This window comes from Myxine glutinosa, chromosome 2, assembly GCF_964187855.1.
Source record: "Myxine glutinosa chromosome 2, kmMyxGlut1.1, whole genome shotgun sequence".
Lineage (NCBI taxonomy): Eukaryota > Metazoa > Chordata > Myxini > Myxiniformes > Myxinidae > Myxine > Myxine glutinosa.
Window position 1 is genome coordinate 41,457,557 of NC_136262.1, and position 19,015 is coordinate 41,476,571.

Consider the following 19,015-nt stretch of genomic DNA (forward strand, 5'->3'; position numbering starts at 1 on the left):
TGATTCAAAGATTGGCTGCGTGTTGTGATGGCCTAGGGTGCGATATTTAATAATTAATAAAAGGGGATTATATTACTCAGGGGGATATTTACAAGTGAAGGGGGTTCCCAAATCTGTAACAATATATATATATATATATATATATATATATATATATATATCTATATATATATATATATTATATATATATATATATATATATATATATATATATATATATTGTTATGAATTTGAGAATGGTGTTTTTTTTGTGTTGTAAAATATCACCCTCCTTCCTCCAGTTGTTGTGTATAAAGGTCAAAGGGTGTCCCTTAGTTAGGTCATATACAATCACATAGCCAAATCATAGATCTCCCTGTTCAGTAGTTATCTCCTTATTGTGTGTATTAGATTAAGGCTGTGTCTTCCATTAATTGACACTCCATTGCACCGAATCCAGACAAGGTAGTATCCCCTTTCAATTTCCCCAGAACCTCCATTGGATTCCCCTTTCCTCAATTGCCAACTGCATTGAGCGGTTCGCTGAATTCTGCTGCAGCAGTGGGTTGTTGTTTTCGCTGCAAGACTCCATTAGCCACGAGGTCATCTCGGAGCCGAAGGTGGGAGGAGTCGGCCCAGCACCGGGAACAAGGCGTGGCCTTGCCAACGCCTCCTCTAAGGGCGGGATCGGTGAGCCCTCGCGACCAATCAGGGCCGAGGCGACCTCACCGATGGGCGTGTCCTGGAGGCCGGCGGCTTGATCGCCCGAGGGAGATGTAAGCGCGCGCGGAAGCCTTTGGAAAGAGTTGCGTCAGAGATACGGCAGATGCGTGACCCAGCTGATTTCTGCAGAGAGCCGCTTCAATCAGCCCCGTTTCAACCAGCCGCGTGAAGCCCTGACGGGGCAGCGAGTGACCCTGCCGGTGTGCGGTGTAAAGCTGAATACAAGGAGCTGCCGGCTCCTCGCTTCCCGCCCGGAGTGGACCTGCTCGCTGTGCTCTGTGATTCCACCTGCTCATCCTTCCAAACGATTCCTGTCCTTCCATCCTTTTGTGTACGTGAGTTTGTTTTGTGTGTTCTGTCCTGGGTTATAGGTAAGTCTGTATAAGCTAGAAATTGCACTGTGTCCTTCTGGTCCGTCCCCCTTTCCACATTATTTTATTATCCTTCCTTCTTCCTTGGTTTCTTTCATTGTGTTAATAGTAATAATAAATAATAGTCGTATTTCCAACCTTTTGCCTTCGTCTTCTTCTTCTTCACATCCGTCGTCTTTGTCTTTTCCCCATCGAATACCTGTGGCACGATTTGGCCAACGTTCAGGATCGGGTTAGTTTTTGTTAACGGTTCGTGCCGCGGCTGCCATCCGCTCGGCACATTAACATCTTATCCACGGTCGCGAACGAAGCTGCTCACCTGCCTCTGGAGGGAGCTTATGCAGCTTCAGGGACCACGTCGGTCAGTCACAAACGAGGGGACTAATCCCCCCTCGAGAAGGGATCCGAGGCCGACGTTGGGTTCCATAACAATATATATTGTTGCGGACGCGGTTAAAGATGTTATTTTACCGAGCGGTTGGTATTACCGCGACCGAACAGTTATTCCCTGATTAGAACCCGATTCCACCCAAACGTTGGCCGGATCGCACTGCTGCTGCTCAATGAGGGAAAAGACTAAAACGACGAATGCAAAGAGGAAGATGAAGGCAAAGAAAGGTTTGGAAATACTACTAAATTTATTTACTATTTACACACATAAGCAAAAAGAAAGCAGTCACGTTTATTTACAGCACATAAGACGCAGGTGACACAGTGAAAATACTAGCTTACCTACAGTCTTAATTAACCCAGGACAGAACAAACAAAAGACAGACTCACGCGGGGAATGATGACAGGAATCGCAGGAGGTGGATGGCTGGAGGTGAACGCTTGGTGGAGCCAACGTGGAGCTTGGTGGAGCTTTGGTGGAGGTGAACGCTTGGTGGAGCCAACGCGGCTGGTGGAGCCTTGGTGGAGGTGAACGCTTGGTGGAGCCTTGGTGGAGGTGAACGCTTGGTGGAGCCTTGGTGGAGGTGAACGCTTGGTGGAGCCAACGTGGAGCTTGGTGGAGCCTTGGTGGAGGTGAACGCTTGGTGGAGCCAACGCGGAGCTTGGTGGAGCCTTGGTGGAGGTGAATGCTTGGTGGAGCCAACGCGGCTGGTGGGGGGTTGGTGTGATGGGTTCTCTCTCCTTCCCTCACGGCTCACAAGCTTCAGGACTCTTTCTCTCTTTCTTAGTCCCACCCAGTCCAACAACTTCCTCACTTGCTTCGTCCAACTCAAGGCCTTTCTGTCTTCTGATCTCCTCCCTCCTCGACTCTCCCCGGGGGCCTCTGCCTCGGGTTATATAAGCCCCACCCTTGACCCTTTGCGAACCTCCCCAAAACGTTCTCTCTCCACCCTCTAAAGCCAACCCCTCGTTCTGGGTTGGTCGGCAAGGGCTGGTTCACTCCTCCCCTCTATGACGAGGTGGGGACCCGCCTTTCTTCCCCAACCCTGCCTCGTGGTCAATGGCGGATGAAGGGAAAACCGCCCAAAATGCAGTTGGCAATTGACAAAAAGGGGGAATGGAGGTTTTGGGAATGGGAATGAAGGGAATCTATCTCTTTCACTTGGTGCAATGGAGTACTTCTATTAATGGGAGACACAGCCTTACCCTAAAACACAGAATAAGATATAACTATCGAACAGGGGTATTCTATGATTGGCTGACGTGTATGCTTGTGGACTAATTATGGGACGCCCTTTTGACCTTTACACAGCTCCGGAAGCAGGAGGTGCAGACTCAAGCAATATTCATCACCAATTTACCACAATACAACACAATCAAAAAAATACAGTCCTCATATCCACAACACTGCACCCTCCTCCTCTTAGGCACGGCCCGGGCCTACAACTTTTTATTTAGTGTGACACGTAGGTGTAGTTCCCTCTACTTTTAACCTGACCCTGAGTGCGACAGTTTTTAAAACATAAATAAATGTGTCCCGCTGCTCCATTGCACCCTGCCTAACAGACTTACGCCCACAGTTAACCGAATTGCGGAATGGTCTTCAAACTACACACTGACGGTGGGGAGCATTATTTACAATGACTCTGCTTTTATTTACAACACTAACCCAGGACCTGTAATTGTTCTTTCTGGGGGGGAGACAGTCTGCTCTGCATCAATGCACCATTAAAGCACCCAAAAACGCACCAATACACACCCAAGCACCAATCGGTGCAGTCACCATTGTTCAAGAAAATAAAACCAACAACCCCTAACCCTGCAGGTGATCTCTTGCTCTTCGGCTCCCTCTGCTGGCTATTATTATGTCTTCCAGTTGTTGTCATTCTCTCTCATTTTCTTACTGGCGGCCTATTTGCAATAAAGTGTGCCCAACGTGTCCATTTTATTTTCTTTATTTATGGCCCACAGGGCCGACTACGTGTGGTTCACCTGTGAGGCATCGGTGCCCTGTGGCCAAGGTCCGCCAGCAAGATTTCGGGCCCTCATGGCCGGTTCCAGCAGAGGGGCCATGCCCCAACCCATGGGGTCCATCAGTGGTGCTCGGCCACAGGCATGTGGTCCATAATGTGGTGCATCGATGCAGACAGCTGGTTCTGAGAGTGCCGGGCGCACAATGGCCGACTCACGCACGTTCCCCTCGGCGCCCAATGGCGCACAGGTCATGTGGGAGACAAAAGAGACAAATGAGCGAGGGGTAAGGACACAAGGGTACACATCAATAAGGCAATGCAAGGCGAAATGCGTACGGAGAGCGAAGTGAGAAAGCTCGTCCCTACCGTACGTCACCCCCCTGTCACCCCCACCTACACTACCCTTGCCCTTACCCCATATGTACAAAATCTACACATTTACAAATTCGTCGCTACTGTCACGTCTTCCCCTTATTTCCCCTATACCAAATTCGTCTCCACAATCCCTCTATCCAAAATTTGCCATCACCCAATTCATCATCAATCCTCATAAGGAGGAAGAGATGGAACATCAAGCACAATGTCACACCCACGTCATGATGCGTCTCACATTCCAAACATTTGCACAGTAAAAAATAATCAAAACATGGCATGGTGTGGAGTACCTGTCACCTCAGGTGAGTGGATGCAGATGGTGCGAGGAGACTTCCTAATCCTAACTATCCTCTAAATGACTTTAACACACTTTACACTACCCGGGGTCTTTCCCTGCCAATCCATTGGCCAACTTACACGATGGGTTCTAAAAACCAATTCCCATTGACCAAACTGTGGTGCTTCTCAATTTGGGGTCTCACTCCCCCGATTCATCTCCCGGTGCCCTCGCACAATTTCTGGACTGCGACGTGTAGCTCTCCCAGCAGGTCTACCCACCTGCACACCTCCACCACTGCAGTTGCCACCCGAGCTTACCTAGCTCCTCACCCTAACCTATCTAGCTGGGGAAGGCCCCTCCTGGCTCTGTCACCCCACTCGGTGCCCTCTGGCACTGGGCTACCCGGGTCCGTCCTCCGGATTCGCGGGCCCCATCCACAACAACTCTACCGGCTCCCAGAGCCCACCTGCGGCCTCACCTGGCCGACATCCTCACAGTGGTGGAGTGCCCAAACCAACTACACACACTAACAGGCTACAAGCCCAGCCATTTCCACAACACTAATGCACCCATCCAAAGACCATTCTTTCACCCGCACCACAGATGCCAATATCCAACCACAATTTACCTATACCCTCTACCTAACACTTACACTACCCGCCCCGGGTATCCGTGATGGGGGTCCACTCTTCCCCCATTCACACCTTCGCACCATCCACTCCACTCCATAGTTTCCACCATACTCACTCCACGACCATCCATTCCCATACTCCATATACTCCACACTCCATGTATTTCACACAACCATTCTCCATTCACCTGTTGTTGCACACCTGTGCAATCACACCTGGTGCCACCTGCACCCTCCTCCTCTTCCTGGACCAGTTGGTCAACACAATACACAATCACCTTCACTCACTCATACACTGCTCCACACACCTGTTCAGTTGCACACCTGTTCAGTTGCACACCTGTGCAATCACACCTGTTCAATCCTCAAACACACGGCATCATCTGAACTAACTACTCCCCTCTAACTTAGTGCTCCCCGTCTTCCCTTTAAACTAAGCACATACCACGTCATTATCATCCACACTAATCTCCCTGCGTCCCCACTACAGGTATCCTTGTCACTAACTAATCTTAACGTTACCTAATGTCATCTTCTAGGGCCCTACACACAATATCCTAACCCACCCGGGCTAGTTTTCACTGCCATAAACCCCATAAGTCTAGTGCTCCTTTGCCCCCCGCCTGTGAGGGATGGTGGATTGCCCATCCCACCACATCGGGGAGGTCCCACTATCAATTTTGCTCACCAAATCCAACAAATCAAAAATTTGCCAATCATCTGCCAATCACTGTACCATTACCAATCACTTTGCCAATCATCAACTTTCGTTTTCCTAATTTCGGGTCCAGAACACTAACCTCATCACCCGTCTACTTATTAGATCCTCTCGGTGCGCCAATTCCCTTTTAAAGCACGGCTTCGTACAGCCGAGCAATGAACGAGGGTTCTTTGGTGCCGGCGGCTGGATGCGTCCGGCACTCGGTGCAGGGACGGGGGCTTACCCGTGCCGAGATCCCACGCACCACCTCGGCGCGGAGCCATCCAATTGCCCGATCTCGACCTGCCGGAACGTCTCAATAAAAAGTGGTCGCCATGACGACCCTTCCTATCGGGCTGCCCGCTTCGCCTAGTGGAGCCCGGACGCGGCCGTTCCAAGCGAGGCACAGCGTGGATCGCGTACGGCGGTCCTTTCGAACCCGCCGTGCTTCGGACCCCCGCTGGTTCTCGCGGCACGCGAAGCCCGGCACGCACCGTGGGCCCGATTCGGCTATAAGTCGCTCTAACCGCTAACCCGGTTACCGTCGATGCCTCACCTGCATGCTTACACGCATACGCTACCCCTTTCTTGCTCATACATCCAGCTGTTCCCATGCTCCTCGTCGTACCTTCTCTTACACACCTCGGTACACTCATTCCGCTCACAGACTTGGTCACACACCTGACCACCGAACACTTTGGCACACATTCACCGTTCGCACACCTTACCAACACACCTCTTCGCGCCCCCTCCTCGGTCACCTCCTCTGTGACAATCACAGGTGTGCTCTCACTCGCACACCCAACCACGTGCCTTACGACCAACTCAAGTGTGCATTCCCACACACGCTCTACCATTCCAGGTGTGCTTCCTTCCATTCCAGGTGTACATCCTCGCTCCCCTGTCACAACCAACTCACGCTCCGTGTCACTCTCACTACTTTCACCTCCATTCTTGACAGCGCACTCACCCTTACTCTCGACAGCGCACTCTTTCCCCATGCACCTGTTCATTACACACCTTTCTCGCGCATCCTCTTGCGCACACTCTTTCGTTACATCCTCTGTAACTCTCACCACAGGCGTGCATTCTCCTTCACTCTTGACAGCGCACTCTTTCCCCATGCACCTGTCCGTTACACACCTTTCTCGCGCATCCTCTTGCGCACACTCTTTCGTTACATCCTCTGTAACTCTCACCACACCACGCTTCCATGTGCTCCCTCGCACACGCGCTTCGACCAACTCACTCTTGACGGCACACTCACTCCTTGGCGCGCACCTTTTCCTCACACACCCCATGGTCGGACATTCTCGCACACCTCTTCCTTCGCACACCAGACCTGTCGCACACTTCACCAACGGCCTCTCACGAACACCCGGGTCCAAACCAATCCCCAAGCCGACTGAAGCTTTCCTCACATCATGTACATTTCCTCGTATATCGCCACTCACCTTGGCACCTCGTCTCCGCACCTCCTCTGCCACCTGCAAACTCTTTATTTGGTTAGTGAGCAGCACATCATGAGTTGAGCACAGACCTTGTACATATTCCATTACTTCCTCCTTTATCTCCCTCTTAGTTTCTGTCCGTCCCTTCTTAATTTCACTCACCTCTTCTTCCACTTCCTCTAATTTTTGCTTCACCTCTTTTATTTCCCGGTGCGTCTCCTCAAGTTCGTCCTCTAAGGCTACCGTGACCGTCTCTATGTGCATCCTCACCTGCCGGTCCTTTGTCTCCATTACCTCTGTCACCTCGTCCAACCTCATTGTCAGTCCCTCACGTACCATCTGACATTGCCTCTGTGTCGCTATCAAGTCATTTTTAATTTCTTTTTGTGTCGCCTTTAACCCTCCTCGTACTGCAGTGTTCCTTTGAACCTGCTCCACTAACTCCGTCTGTCCCTCCGTCAGCTGTTCCACCTCCTCCGTCAGACCCTCTATGCCCCCCTGTAACCTAGCCGTATTATTCCTCACCTCTTTCTCCATACGCTTCTCACCTCGCTTTACCTCCTCGCGTAGCCCCGAAACCTCCTCACTTGCACCTCGTCATATCCCCTCTTTCATCTCCTCTCTCTCTTTTGTAGATGCCACCCTCATCTGTCCCAATTCATCCCTCTGAGCATCCAGTTTGGTTTCTACCCCGATTCTCACCTCCTCTATCTGGTTCCCCATCTGTTCGATTTCCCGGGCGGATTGCTCCCCTATTTCCCGCAATTTGTCTTCCATCCTATTTTCTAACCCCATTAACCCATTTTTCACCCCCTCTAACCCATTGTCTAACCCCTCAAATTTCTTGTCTAATCCCTTAAGATTATTGTCTAACCCCTCAAATTTCTTGTCTAATCCCTAAAGATTATTGTCTAACCCCTCAAATTTAGCTTCTAGCCGTTCCCCCATTTCTCCCATTTTGCCCCCCATTTGCTCACTCTGAGCCCTCATTTGCTCACTCTGAGCATCCATCCGGTTCCCCATTTGTCCCATAAGGGCCCCCATCATTCTGTTTTCCATTTTTTCAATATTAGCCCTTATTCTGTTTTCCATTTGTTCCATACTGTCGTTTTCTTTCTGCATTTCCACCATGAATTGGGCCATGAAGGCTTGCATTTGGGCCACCGTTGGTAGTACAAAGTGTGCGGCCGCAGCCGCCCCGACTTCGTGCGCGAGAGCGCCATTTTGTGCGTCTGACACCCCCTCAACCACATTGCCAATGTTCTCCTCGACTTCGTCCCTCTGATCCTGGGTTACTCCTAACCCCTCCTCTAGCTCACCCACCGGCATCCGATCGCCTTGACCAGCCATGGCACGATTTCAAAATTCGGGTTTTTGTAAAACAACACAAATTTCCAGCAGCTTGTAATTTTGAGCGCGTTAAGCGCGCTTCGGGTCCGTATCTCACTCCCCGACACCAATTGTTGCGGACGCGGTTAAAGATGTTATTTTACCGAGCGGTTGGTATTACCGCGACCGAACAGTTATTCCCCGATTAGAACCCGATTCCACCCAAACGTTGGCCGGATCGCACCGCGGCTGCTCAATGAGGGAAAAGACTAAAACGACGAATGCAAAGAGGAAGACGAAGGCAAAGAAAGGTTTAGAAATACTACTAAATTTATTTACTATTTACACACATAAGCAAAAAGAAAGCAGTCACGTTTATTTACAGCACATAAGACGCAGGTGACACAGTGAAAATACTAGCTTACCTACAGTCTTACTTAACCCAGGACAGAACAAACAAAAGACAGACTCACGTGGGGAATGATGACAGGAATCGCAGGAGGTGGATGGCTGGAGGTGAACGCTTGGTGGAGCCAACGCGGAGCTTGGTGGAGCCTTGGTGGAGGTGAACGCTTGGTGGAGCCAACGCGGCTGGTGGGGGGTTGGTGTGACGGGTTCTCTCCTTCCCTCACAAGCTTCAGGACTCTTTCTCTCTCTTTCTTAGTCCCACCCAGTCCAACAACTTCCTCTCTTGCTTAGTCCAACTCAAGGCCTTTCTGTCTTCTGATCTCCTCCCTCCTCGACTCTCCCCGGGGGCCTCTGCCTCGGGTTATATAAGCCCCACCCTTGACCCTTTGCGAACCTCCCCAAAACGTTCTCTCTCCGCCCTCTAAAGCCAACCCCTTGTTCTGGGTTGGTCGGCAAGGGCTGGTTCACTCCTCCCCTCTATGACGAGGTGGGGACCCGCCTTTCTTCCCCAACCCTGCCTCGTGGTCAATGGCGGATGAAGGGAAAACCGCCCAAAATGCAGTTGGCAATTGACGAAAAGGGGGAATGGAGGTTTTGGGAATGGGAATGAAGGGAATCTATCTCTTTCACTTGGTGCAATGGAGTACTTCTATTAATGGGAGACACAGCCTTACCCTAAAACACAGAATAAGATATAACTATCGAACAGGGGTATTCTATGATTGGCTGACGTGTATGCTTGTGGACTAATTATGGGACGCCCTTTTGACCTTTACACAGCTCCGGAGGCAGGAGGCGCAGACTCAAGCAATATTCATCACCAATTTACCACAATACAACACAATCAAAAAAAATAGTCCTCATATCCGCAACAATATATATATATACATATATATAATCGGGAGATTGAATAAGACGCGGACGTAGCTTCAGGGCTTCGATCTTTAATTCGACAAGCTTTCGACCAACAAAGGGCTTCTTCTAAGTCTACAAAAACATCAGGCATGTATATCAGTCAAGTATGTGTAGTGATATGTGTGTAAGATGTGTGATATGTGTAGAAAATGCATACAGAAGGAAGAGCCATGCCAAAGCTCACTCACCGGCCCCAAGTTCAACGGAAGTGAAGCGCAGCTTACAGTTACGGTTTGCGTTACATTTCCGGTGCACGTGCATATACAAATATAGGGATACATACATACATAAACATACAAGCATATATTCATATGCCATTTATATTCATATAATATATTTATATATTTATATAAATGACATACAAAGGTAGAATGAATGAATGGGTGAATGAATGAATGAATGAATGAATGAATGAATGGGTTACGGTTAACAATTTGATTGGGTTGATGTAGGAACATGCTTTAATCATCAAAATTTAATCATCAAAATCATCAAAATCATCAAAGCATGTTCCTACATCAACCCAATCAAATTGTTAACCGTAACCCATTCATTCATTCATTCATTCATTCATTCACCCATTCATTCATTCTACCTTTGTATGTCATTTATATAAATATATAAATATATTATATGAATATAAATGGCATATGAATATATGCTTGTATGTTTATGTATGTATGTATCCCTATATTTGTATATGCACGTGCACCGGAAATGTAACGCAAACCGTAACTGTAAGCTGCGCTTCACTTCCGTTGAACTTGGGGCCGGTGAGTGAGCTTTGGCATGGCTCTTCCTTCTGTATGCATTTTCTACACATATCACACATCTTACACACATATCACTACACATACTTGACTGATATACATGCCTGATGTTTTTGTAGACTTAGAAGAAGCCCTTTGTTGGTCGAAAGCTTGTCGAATTAAAGATCGAAGCCCTGAAGCTACCTACGTCCGCGTCTTATTCAATCTCCCGATTATTTATTCAATGCAAATGAGACGCCCTGCTCGTACTGTGGAGTTTCTACTATTTCTCACAGTTATATACATATATATATATATATATATATATATATATAAGTTCAAAACACACCTGGTCACAAGTGTGCCGCACTGACCGGGTCCTCAGTCGAGGTCCTCAGCATCATCCTGTTTCGGCCCTTCAACCTCGATACGGTCAGCTAAGGTGGGCCAGCAGGGGCACATACACATCCACATGCAGCAACTACACCTGGATGCGTACATACCCCCACCCCCAGCCAGTGCGAATGCAGACTACAATAACAAAATCGCCTCCACATCCAGAATCCACAGTACCAAACAAACATGGTGGAACACTCAAAGACCCACCTTTATACTTCCCTTTCTCCCATACCTGGCCATTTCACTCTCCTCCTCACATCCTTTCCCTGCTGAAGTACAACCCCAGGACATACAACACTGTGGCTTGCGACCTGGCTGTTTCTCCCGCTGTCTTACGTGTCCTCTTTTCAAAGGCACTGCGGAGCTGTACCTCCTCCTGTAAGGTATATTACTCAGGGGGATATTTACAAGTGAAGGGGGTTCCCAAATCTGTAACAATATGTATATGTATATATATATATATATATATATATATATATATATATATATATATATATATATATATATGTATGTATGTATGTATGTATGTATGTATGTATGTATGTATGTATGTATGTATGTATGTATATACACATACATACTAGCAAGAATCCCAACGTTCCCGGGTAACAATGAGTCGCTTCTTGACGAGAATAGGTGAGGGCGAGACTACCGGAAGTAAGCTGTAACACGTGCCCTTTTGTGGTTTGTTTTCAACGTATCCAATCACGTGACTGTTGTCGCAAAGGGTGCACTAACCGGAAGTTACGTAGTTCTGCGGGCGCCTATATGAAGAGAGAGGGGAGGGAGAGAAGTGAGAGGGAGGCGGGGGATGGGAGAAGGGAGTGGGAGCGAGGGAAGGGTTAGTATATCTCACAAAAATGTTAGTCAATAAAAAAAATGGGGACGTAGAAACAAAAAGGGAGCTCTGTCTACTGTAACGCCATGGCTTGCAAAAACAGCCTATATGTATATATAAATCCACTTTTACATTATAGGGTATTATGCATTGATCAGTGACAAAAATCTCAATTTCATCCATTTTTAAGTCCGCTGTAACACAACAAGATGTGAAAAAGGGGTATGAATACTTTCTGAAGGCACTGTGTATATAATATACAGGCTGTTTATAGAGTCCCATGAGAGGTGTGATATCTCAGAATTCAAGGTCCTATTGAAGGAGCTGTGCTCCTACGCGAGTCGAAAGGATTGACGCGACAAAAGACGGGAATTCGTCCGAGTTTCTTTATTGAGCAAAACCAAAACTCGGGTACTCTGAAAAGCCCGTTTATCGGGCAGCAATATATATATACGCAATCAAACACGTAATGCCGGAGCGTTTGCCCGGGAAAGGCGAGACTGGGCGTGCCCGGGAAAGGCGAGACCGGGCGTGCCCGGGCGGCCTGGGCGAGCCCGGGAAAGGCGAGTCTGGGCATGCCCGGGAAAGGCGAGACTGGGCGTCCCCGGGCAGCCTGTGCGAGCCCGGGAAAGGAGAGTCTGGACATGCCCGGGAAAGGCGAGACCAGGCATGCCCGGGCGGCCTGGGCGAGCCCGGGAAAGGCGAGTCTGGGCACGCCCGGGAAAGGCGAGACCGGGCGTGCCCGGGCGGCCTGGGCGAGCCCGGGAAAGGCGAGTCTGGGCATGCCCGGGAAAGGCGCGTCTGGGCATGTCCGGGCGGCCTGGGCGAGCCCGGTACAGTGATCGCTCCCTGGTTGCGTCTTCGGCAGGTGTAAAGCGATTGTGTATGCTCAGCGGCAACCGCTACACGTGCCCCTCCAGAATCGACTTGCACCGGCAGGGTCAATTTAAGGGGGGTCCTGATGACCCGGCCGAAGCGACCCCTGGAGGGTCGTGGGGGGGGGGGGGTCCGTTGTGGTGGTGGGTGGTCGAGCAGGGGGAACCGTGGACGGGGGGCGGCCTCACCGCGGAGGAAGGGCCAACCGTGGTGGTTGGTCGACGTCCAAGTGCGCCGGCTTGAGGCGGTCCACCGAAATCCGGTCCGACCTGCCGCCGACATCGATGACGAAAGACTTGTCGTCCCGTCGCAGGACCCGGAAGGGCCCGTCGTACGGTGGCCGGAGTGGCCCCCGGTGTGCGTCATGACGCACAAAAACGTACTCCGCTGTGCGAAGCGCTGGGGGGACGTAGGACTGGGGGCCACCGTGGTGGGACGTTGGCGCAGGGGCAAACCATCGGGCGGCCTCCTGGAGGTCCGAGCGCTGGCGAGCTGCGGACCAGCGACTGGTAGCGTCGGGCACGAACCCGCCTGGGACGCGTAGCGGCTGGCCGGAGACAAGCTCGGCGGTGGATGCCTGGAGGTCCTCCTTGGGGGCCGTGCGGAGGCCCAAAAGGACCCACGGCAGCCGGCCGGCCCAGCCGCCATCCTGAAGGCTGGCCATGAGCGCGGCCTTCATGGAGCGGTGAAAACGCTCGCACAACCCATTGGCTTGGGGGTGGTAGGCCGTGGTACGGTGGAGCTTGACCCCCAGGTTGAGGGTGACTGCGCCCCATAGCTCGGAGGTGAACTGCGGACCGCGGTCCGAAGAGATGTCTGCCGGTGTGCCGAAACGGGCGACCCAGGTGGCGATGAAAGCCTGCGCCACGTCGGCGGTGGTGGTGGAAACGAGGGGAACGGCCTCCGGCCACCTGGTGGTCCTGTCCACCATGGTGAGCAGGTGTGTGAAACCTCGTGATGGGGGAAGGGGGCCCACCAGGTCCACGTTGACGTGGTCGAAACGCCGTTCGGGCACGGTGATAGGTGCCAGCGGGGCCTGGGTGTGGCGGTGGACCTTGGCCCGCTGGCAGGCCATGCAGGCGTTGGCCCAGTCGCGGATGTCCCGTCGAAGTCCGTGCCAGACGAAACGCGCCGACACCAGCTTCTGGGAAGCTTTCCGGCCTGGGTGGGAAAGGCCGTGGTGGGAGGCGAAAACGCGGCGCTGCCAGGTAACGGGCACGACGGGGCGAGGCTGGCCTTGGGAGACGTCGCAGAGCAGGACAGTGTCCACGAAGGGGACGTCGGCCAGGCGGAGGCCCGTGTCCGCCGCCCGGAGGGCTTGCACCGTGGTGTCGGTGGTCTGGTCGGCCGCCATAAGCGTGAAGTCCACGCCGACGTGGACCGCGTTCGCGCTGGCCCGAGAAAGACAGTCGGCCACGGCGTTGTCTTTTCCGGCGACGTGCCGGATGTCCGTGGTAAACTCCGACACGGCGGAGAGGTGGCGCTGCTGGCGGGCCGACCACGGCTCTGTGACTTTGGCCATTGTGTAAACCAACGGCTTGTGGTCGACGAAAGCCGTGAACGGGCGGCCCTCCAGGAGGTGGCGGAAGTGGCGAACGGCCAGGTATTGACCGAGGAGCTCGCGGTCAAATGTGCTATATTTTAGCTTGTTCGGCTGGAGTTGCCGGCTAAAAAAAGCGAGTGGCTGCCAAACCCCGTTCACCCATTGTTCATGTACAGCGCCCACCGCGTAGCCGGAGGCGTCCGTAGTGAGGGCGATGGGAGCGTCGAGCACCGGGTGAGCAAGCAGCATTGCGTCGGCGAGGGCCAGCTTTACGCCTGTGAATGCCGCGTCCATGGCTGCGGACCAGACGACGTCATGCTTGGCCGGCTTGCCCCGGAGGGCTTCGTAAAGGGGCCGCATGAGCTGAGCAGCGCGGGGCACGAAACGGTGGTAAAAATTCACCATGCCGAGGAACTCCTGCAGGGCCTTGATGGAGCAGGGACGCGGGAATTCGGTGATGGCCTCGACCTTGGTTGGCAGCGGCACGGCCCCGTTCCTGGTGATGTGGTGGCCCAAAAAGTCAACGGCCATCGTGCCGAAGTGGCATTTGGCCGGGTTGACGATTAAACCGTGCTCGCTGAGGCGCCCGAACAGTGTTCGGAGGTGGAGGAGGTGCTCGGCCCGGGACGTGCTGGCGACGAGGATGTCGTCCAGGTAGACGAAGAGGAACGGCAGGTCGCGCAGCACGCCGTCCATCAAGCGCTGGAACGCCTGGGCCGCGTTCTTGAGGCCAAACGGCATCCTCGGGAATTCGAACAGGCCGAACGGTGTGATGACGGCCGTTTTTGGGACGTCGGCCGGCCTGACAGGTACCTGTTGGTATCCCCGTATTAAGTCAATTTTCGAGAAAATGACCGACCCCGCCAAACGGGCGGAAAAGTCCTGGATGTGCGGGACCGGATACCTGTCGGGGGTGGTAACGTCGTTGAGGCGGCGGTAGTCGCCACATGGGCGCCAGCCGCCCCCCGGCTTTGGCACGATGTGCAGTGGCGAGGCCCACGCGCTATCGGAGCGCCGCACGATGCCGAAGTGCTCCAACGCGTCGAACTCGGCCTTTGCCATGGCGAGCTTGGCCGGGTCGAGGCGGCGGGCTCTGGCGTAGACCGGTGGGCCGTAGTTGGTATGTGGTGCTCGATACCATGTCTCACTGCGATGGCCGAAAACGTCGGCCGCGTGAGGGCCGGGAACTCTGCGAGCAGGCGAGCGAACTCGTTCGCCGCCGGGAGGGCGCATGCTAGTTCGGTCGGCGCGGAGCTGCTCATCATGCATGCCAGGGAGCTGAAAGTCTCGGCGTTGACAAGGCGATGCCGTTTTACGTCGACCAGCAGCCCGTGCGGGCAGAGGAAGTCGGCGCCTAGCAAAGCCATGGGCACGCTTGCCGTCACAAAGGTCCAATTAAAGCGCTGGCTGCCGAAGCAGAGGGTGACGTTGCGCGGGCCGAAGGTGCGGATGGCCGATCCGTTGGCAGCGACCCAGGAGGGGCCGCAAACGGCGGTCTGCCTGTCCTGCTCGGAGGCGGGTATGACGCTCAGTTGGGCGCCGGTGTCACAAAGAAAACGCCGGCGGACGCTTTGTCCTTGATGAAAAGCAAGTTGCCCGAGTGGCCGGCGCTCATGGCTGGTAATGAATGCCGCACCGGGCCCGGCCATTTCCCGACTTGCCGAAAGTGCACGGGGGTCGGCATGTCCGAGCCTTTTGTCCTAACCTGGCGTGGTAATAACACCACGCCTGGTCAGGTGGAGGCCCCGGCCGTCGTGTTGGAAGCGGTCGGCGTGGCGTGGCGGCCGCCAGTTGCACCGGCAGTTCGGCCTCCAACCGCAGCGGGCGCTCGGGTGCCATGGGCGTCGCCTCGGACGGCGGCAGGCTCCAGGTAGCCGCCCCGATGTGCTGGCCTGCCGAGGAGATCTTGTCGGCTTCCCTGGCGAGGGCGCGGGGATCCGTGATCTGCGTGCCTGCCAGGGCGAAGCGTACCTGGTTAGGCAGCTGGCAGAGGAACAGCTCCCGGAAAAGAAAATCCGGGGAGTGCTCACCGAGCAGCGAGAGCATGTAGTCCATTCGCTCGGACGGGCGCGTGTCGCCGAGCTCGGGCAGGTCGAGCAGGCGTCGTGCGCGTTCTGCCGGTGAGAGGGCGAATGCATCGAGGAGGAGCGTCTTGATCGCGCCATACTTTTCAGTGGCTGGCGGGTGCTGGAGGAGGCCCAGGGCGCGGGCTGCGGTGGCGGAGCCGAGTGCTGCTACCACATGGTGGAAGCGGGTGTCGTCGGCGGTAATGCCTCGCAGGGCAAACTGGGAGTCCGCCTGGGCGAACCAAACCACCACGTGAGCCTCCCAGAAGGTAGGCAGTTTAAGGGCAACTGCCGTGTCTATGTCGGGGGTCACCAGTGAAGGAGCTGTGCTCCTACGTGAGTTGAACGGATTGACGCAACAAAAGACGGGAATTCGTCCAAGTTTCTTTATTGAGCAAAACGAAAACTCGGGTACTCTGAAAAGCCCGTTTATCGGGCAGCAATATATATATGCAATCAAACACGTCATGCCGGAGCGTTTGCCCGGGAAAGGCGAGACTGGGCGTGCCCGGGCGGCCCGGGCGAGCCCGGGAAAGGCGAGTCTGGACATGCCCGGGAAAGGCGAGACCGGGCGTGCCCGGGCGGCCTGGGCGAGCCCGGGAAAGGCGAGTCTGGGCATGCCCGGAAAAGGCGAGACTGGGCGTCCCCGGGCGGCCTGGGCGAGCCCGGGAAAGGCGAGTCTGGACATGCCCGGGAAAGGCGAGACCGGGCGTGCCCGGGCGGCCTGGGCGAGCCCGGGAAAGGCGAGTCTGGACATGCCCGGGAAAGGCGCGCCTGGGCATGTCCGGGCGGCCTGGGCGAGCCCGGTACAGTGATCGCTCCCTGGTTGCGTCTTCGGCAGGTGTAAGGCGATTGTGTATGCTCAGCGGCAACCGCTACACTATAATCGTTGAATTAACACTAGGTGTGTAGAGCAAGCCTGTCATCCTTCCGATGTTGGTGAAATGAGTATCAGCTTAATGGGATGAATGAGCCATTTGAGTATATTGTGTCGAAGTTGCGATCCATCCAATATTGTACCCAATAGTCTAGAAACTGTTTCGGCAGCCATATGCATCATCGCAATGCAAAATGAGTTGTCATCATCATCATTATGGATTCCAGGGGCATCTTTTTAAAACTTTTATAACTTGATGTACACATGGCAGAAACAAGCTATAAATGATGCATGAAAGCATAATTGCCTCCACTACCGAAGGTAGCTGGAGGTTATGTTTCCACCCCTGTCGTCTGTCTGTTTGTCTCTCTGTCTGTTTGTTTGTCTGTTAACAAGATATCTCAAAAAGTTGTGGACGGATTTCGACGAAACTTGGTGGACCGGTTTGGTGTGTGATGAGGACTAATCGATTCGACTTTGGTGAAGATATCAATATGGATTCGGATACGAGAGTTATTTAATTTTCAAGTGAATCTTCACCATTGAGAGATCGGGTGAAAAGCGATATACAACATGATATTTTAAAAAGTTATGGACGAGTTATAAATAAACTTCGATTTTGGTTCCGGTCCGAATCCAGATCTGGCCTATCAGTGGGATCCAAAACGCAAACTGTTCAGCCTGGTGGAGGTATGTTCTCCACTGAGTGCCGCTCTAGTTCATCAGGTTTTTTTCTCAATGCAGGTACAAATTTTTAGGTTTCAACAAAACCACTATCTTTCGTAATAAATCGTTTAATCCGATTTTCCAAATTGGTGAAAACATTCTCCATTTGCTGTTGAGTAATTTCATAAATTGCCTTTGTCATCATAGCCCTAAGTTAATCCAAAGAATGTTGTTTTGAAGAGTAAACAAAAGTTTTATTTTTCCCCATAAAATGTAGTTCAATAGGTCCAGGTCAGGTTAGAAAGGTGCCAAGGAATTGGTCCACATTTACTGATCCATTTGTCTGGGAAGACATCATTCAAGAACCATCTCACATTCGCATGGAGCCTCGTCTTGCTGGTACAAGGTCACATGTGAAAGATTTAATCGTCATAGTTGGGGAATCATATGCGGTAATTGTGGTGGTTCATTTTACTTCTGATGTATACGTTGCCTCATCAGAAAATGGCAACTGCTGGAAGACAAGCTCGGGTTCCTCCTCTCCACCATCATATCGGAGCGCTCTCGTTAACATTTGCTGCTTTCATGATGTTGGAATTGGAAATGAGATTTGGGGAAAAAAAAAATGTCAGAATTTTAATACAGAAAAATCTTGAGTTTGCACAGATTTTGTTGCTAAGGTCGTGAAATGTTATAGTTACCGTGAAGCCAATGTCGTATTGGGAAGCCAAGGTGCATTGCTGCAATAATGGGTACACTAGTGGAAAAATAAAGTTTCAGGAAATGGTAAGTATGCTGTATTATGTTGTTCTGTAGGCCTATACATTGGAGTATCTGAGTTTGAAGCATCAGACCTGCTGCATGCGTCGTTTTCACCAAAATTAAAACGAGAGTGCACTTCGCACGATGGATTTGTGCATAACGCAGCACCGAAGGACACGGACACAAAAACAAGTTCTGACGTCATCCGTAAACGAGTGGGCGTCTGCCAGCGAGTGACTGCTTTGCTATCACAACAAACGGGACCCGCGTTACACATAATCAAGTTTCGAGCGATGCGGGTTTCTTTTCACATTTGTTGGGATGTGATTCGTGCATAACGGGACGACACTAAAAAGAATACGACAAGATTATCGTGAAAAAAATTAACTTTCTGATTGATCGATTGAACAAGCATCAAGGGCAATCTTCTTAAGGTATTTCCTAACTGACGCACCTAGTTCATTTCACGAGTCCTTCGTGATTTCAAAATGAAACTGACATCACAATTATTGTGAATTTGGTGGACACCAAGCGTTATGCACGAATCACTTATTTTTCCACGCATTGCACATCTCAAGTAATTTTAGAAAATGCAAAAAACAACACCAGGAGACATACTGGACATCAAACATTCCATTTAATTACAATTTTAATCATCAATGCATATTTTTATTTAAAGACTGAAATAAAAATTCACATAGTGAGAATGTAACA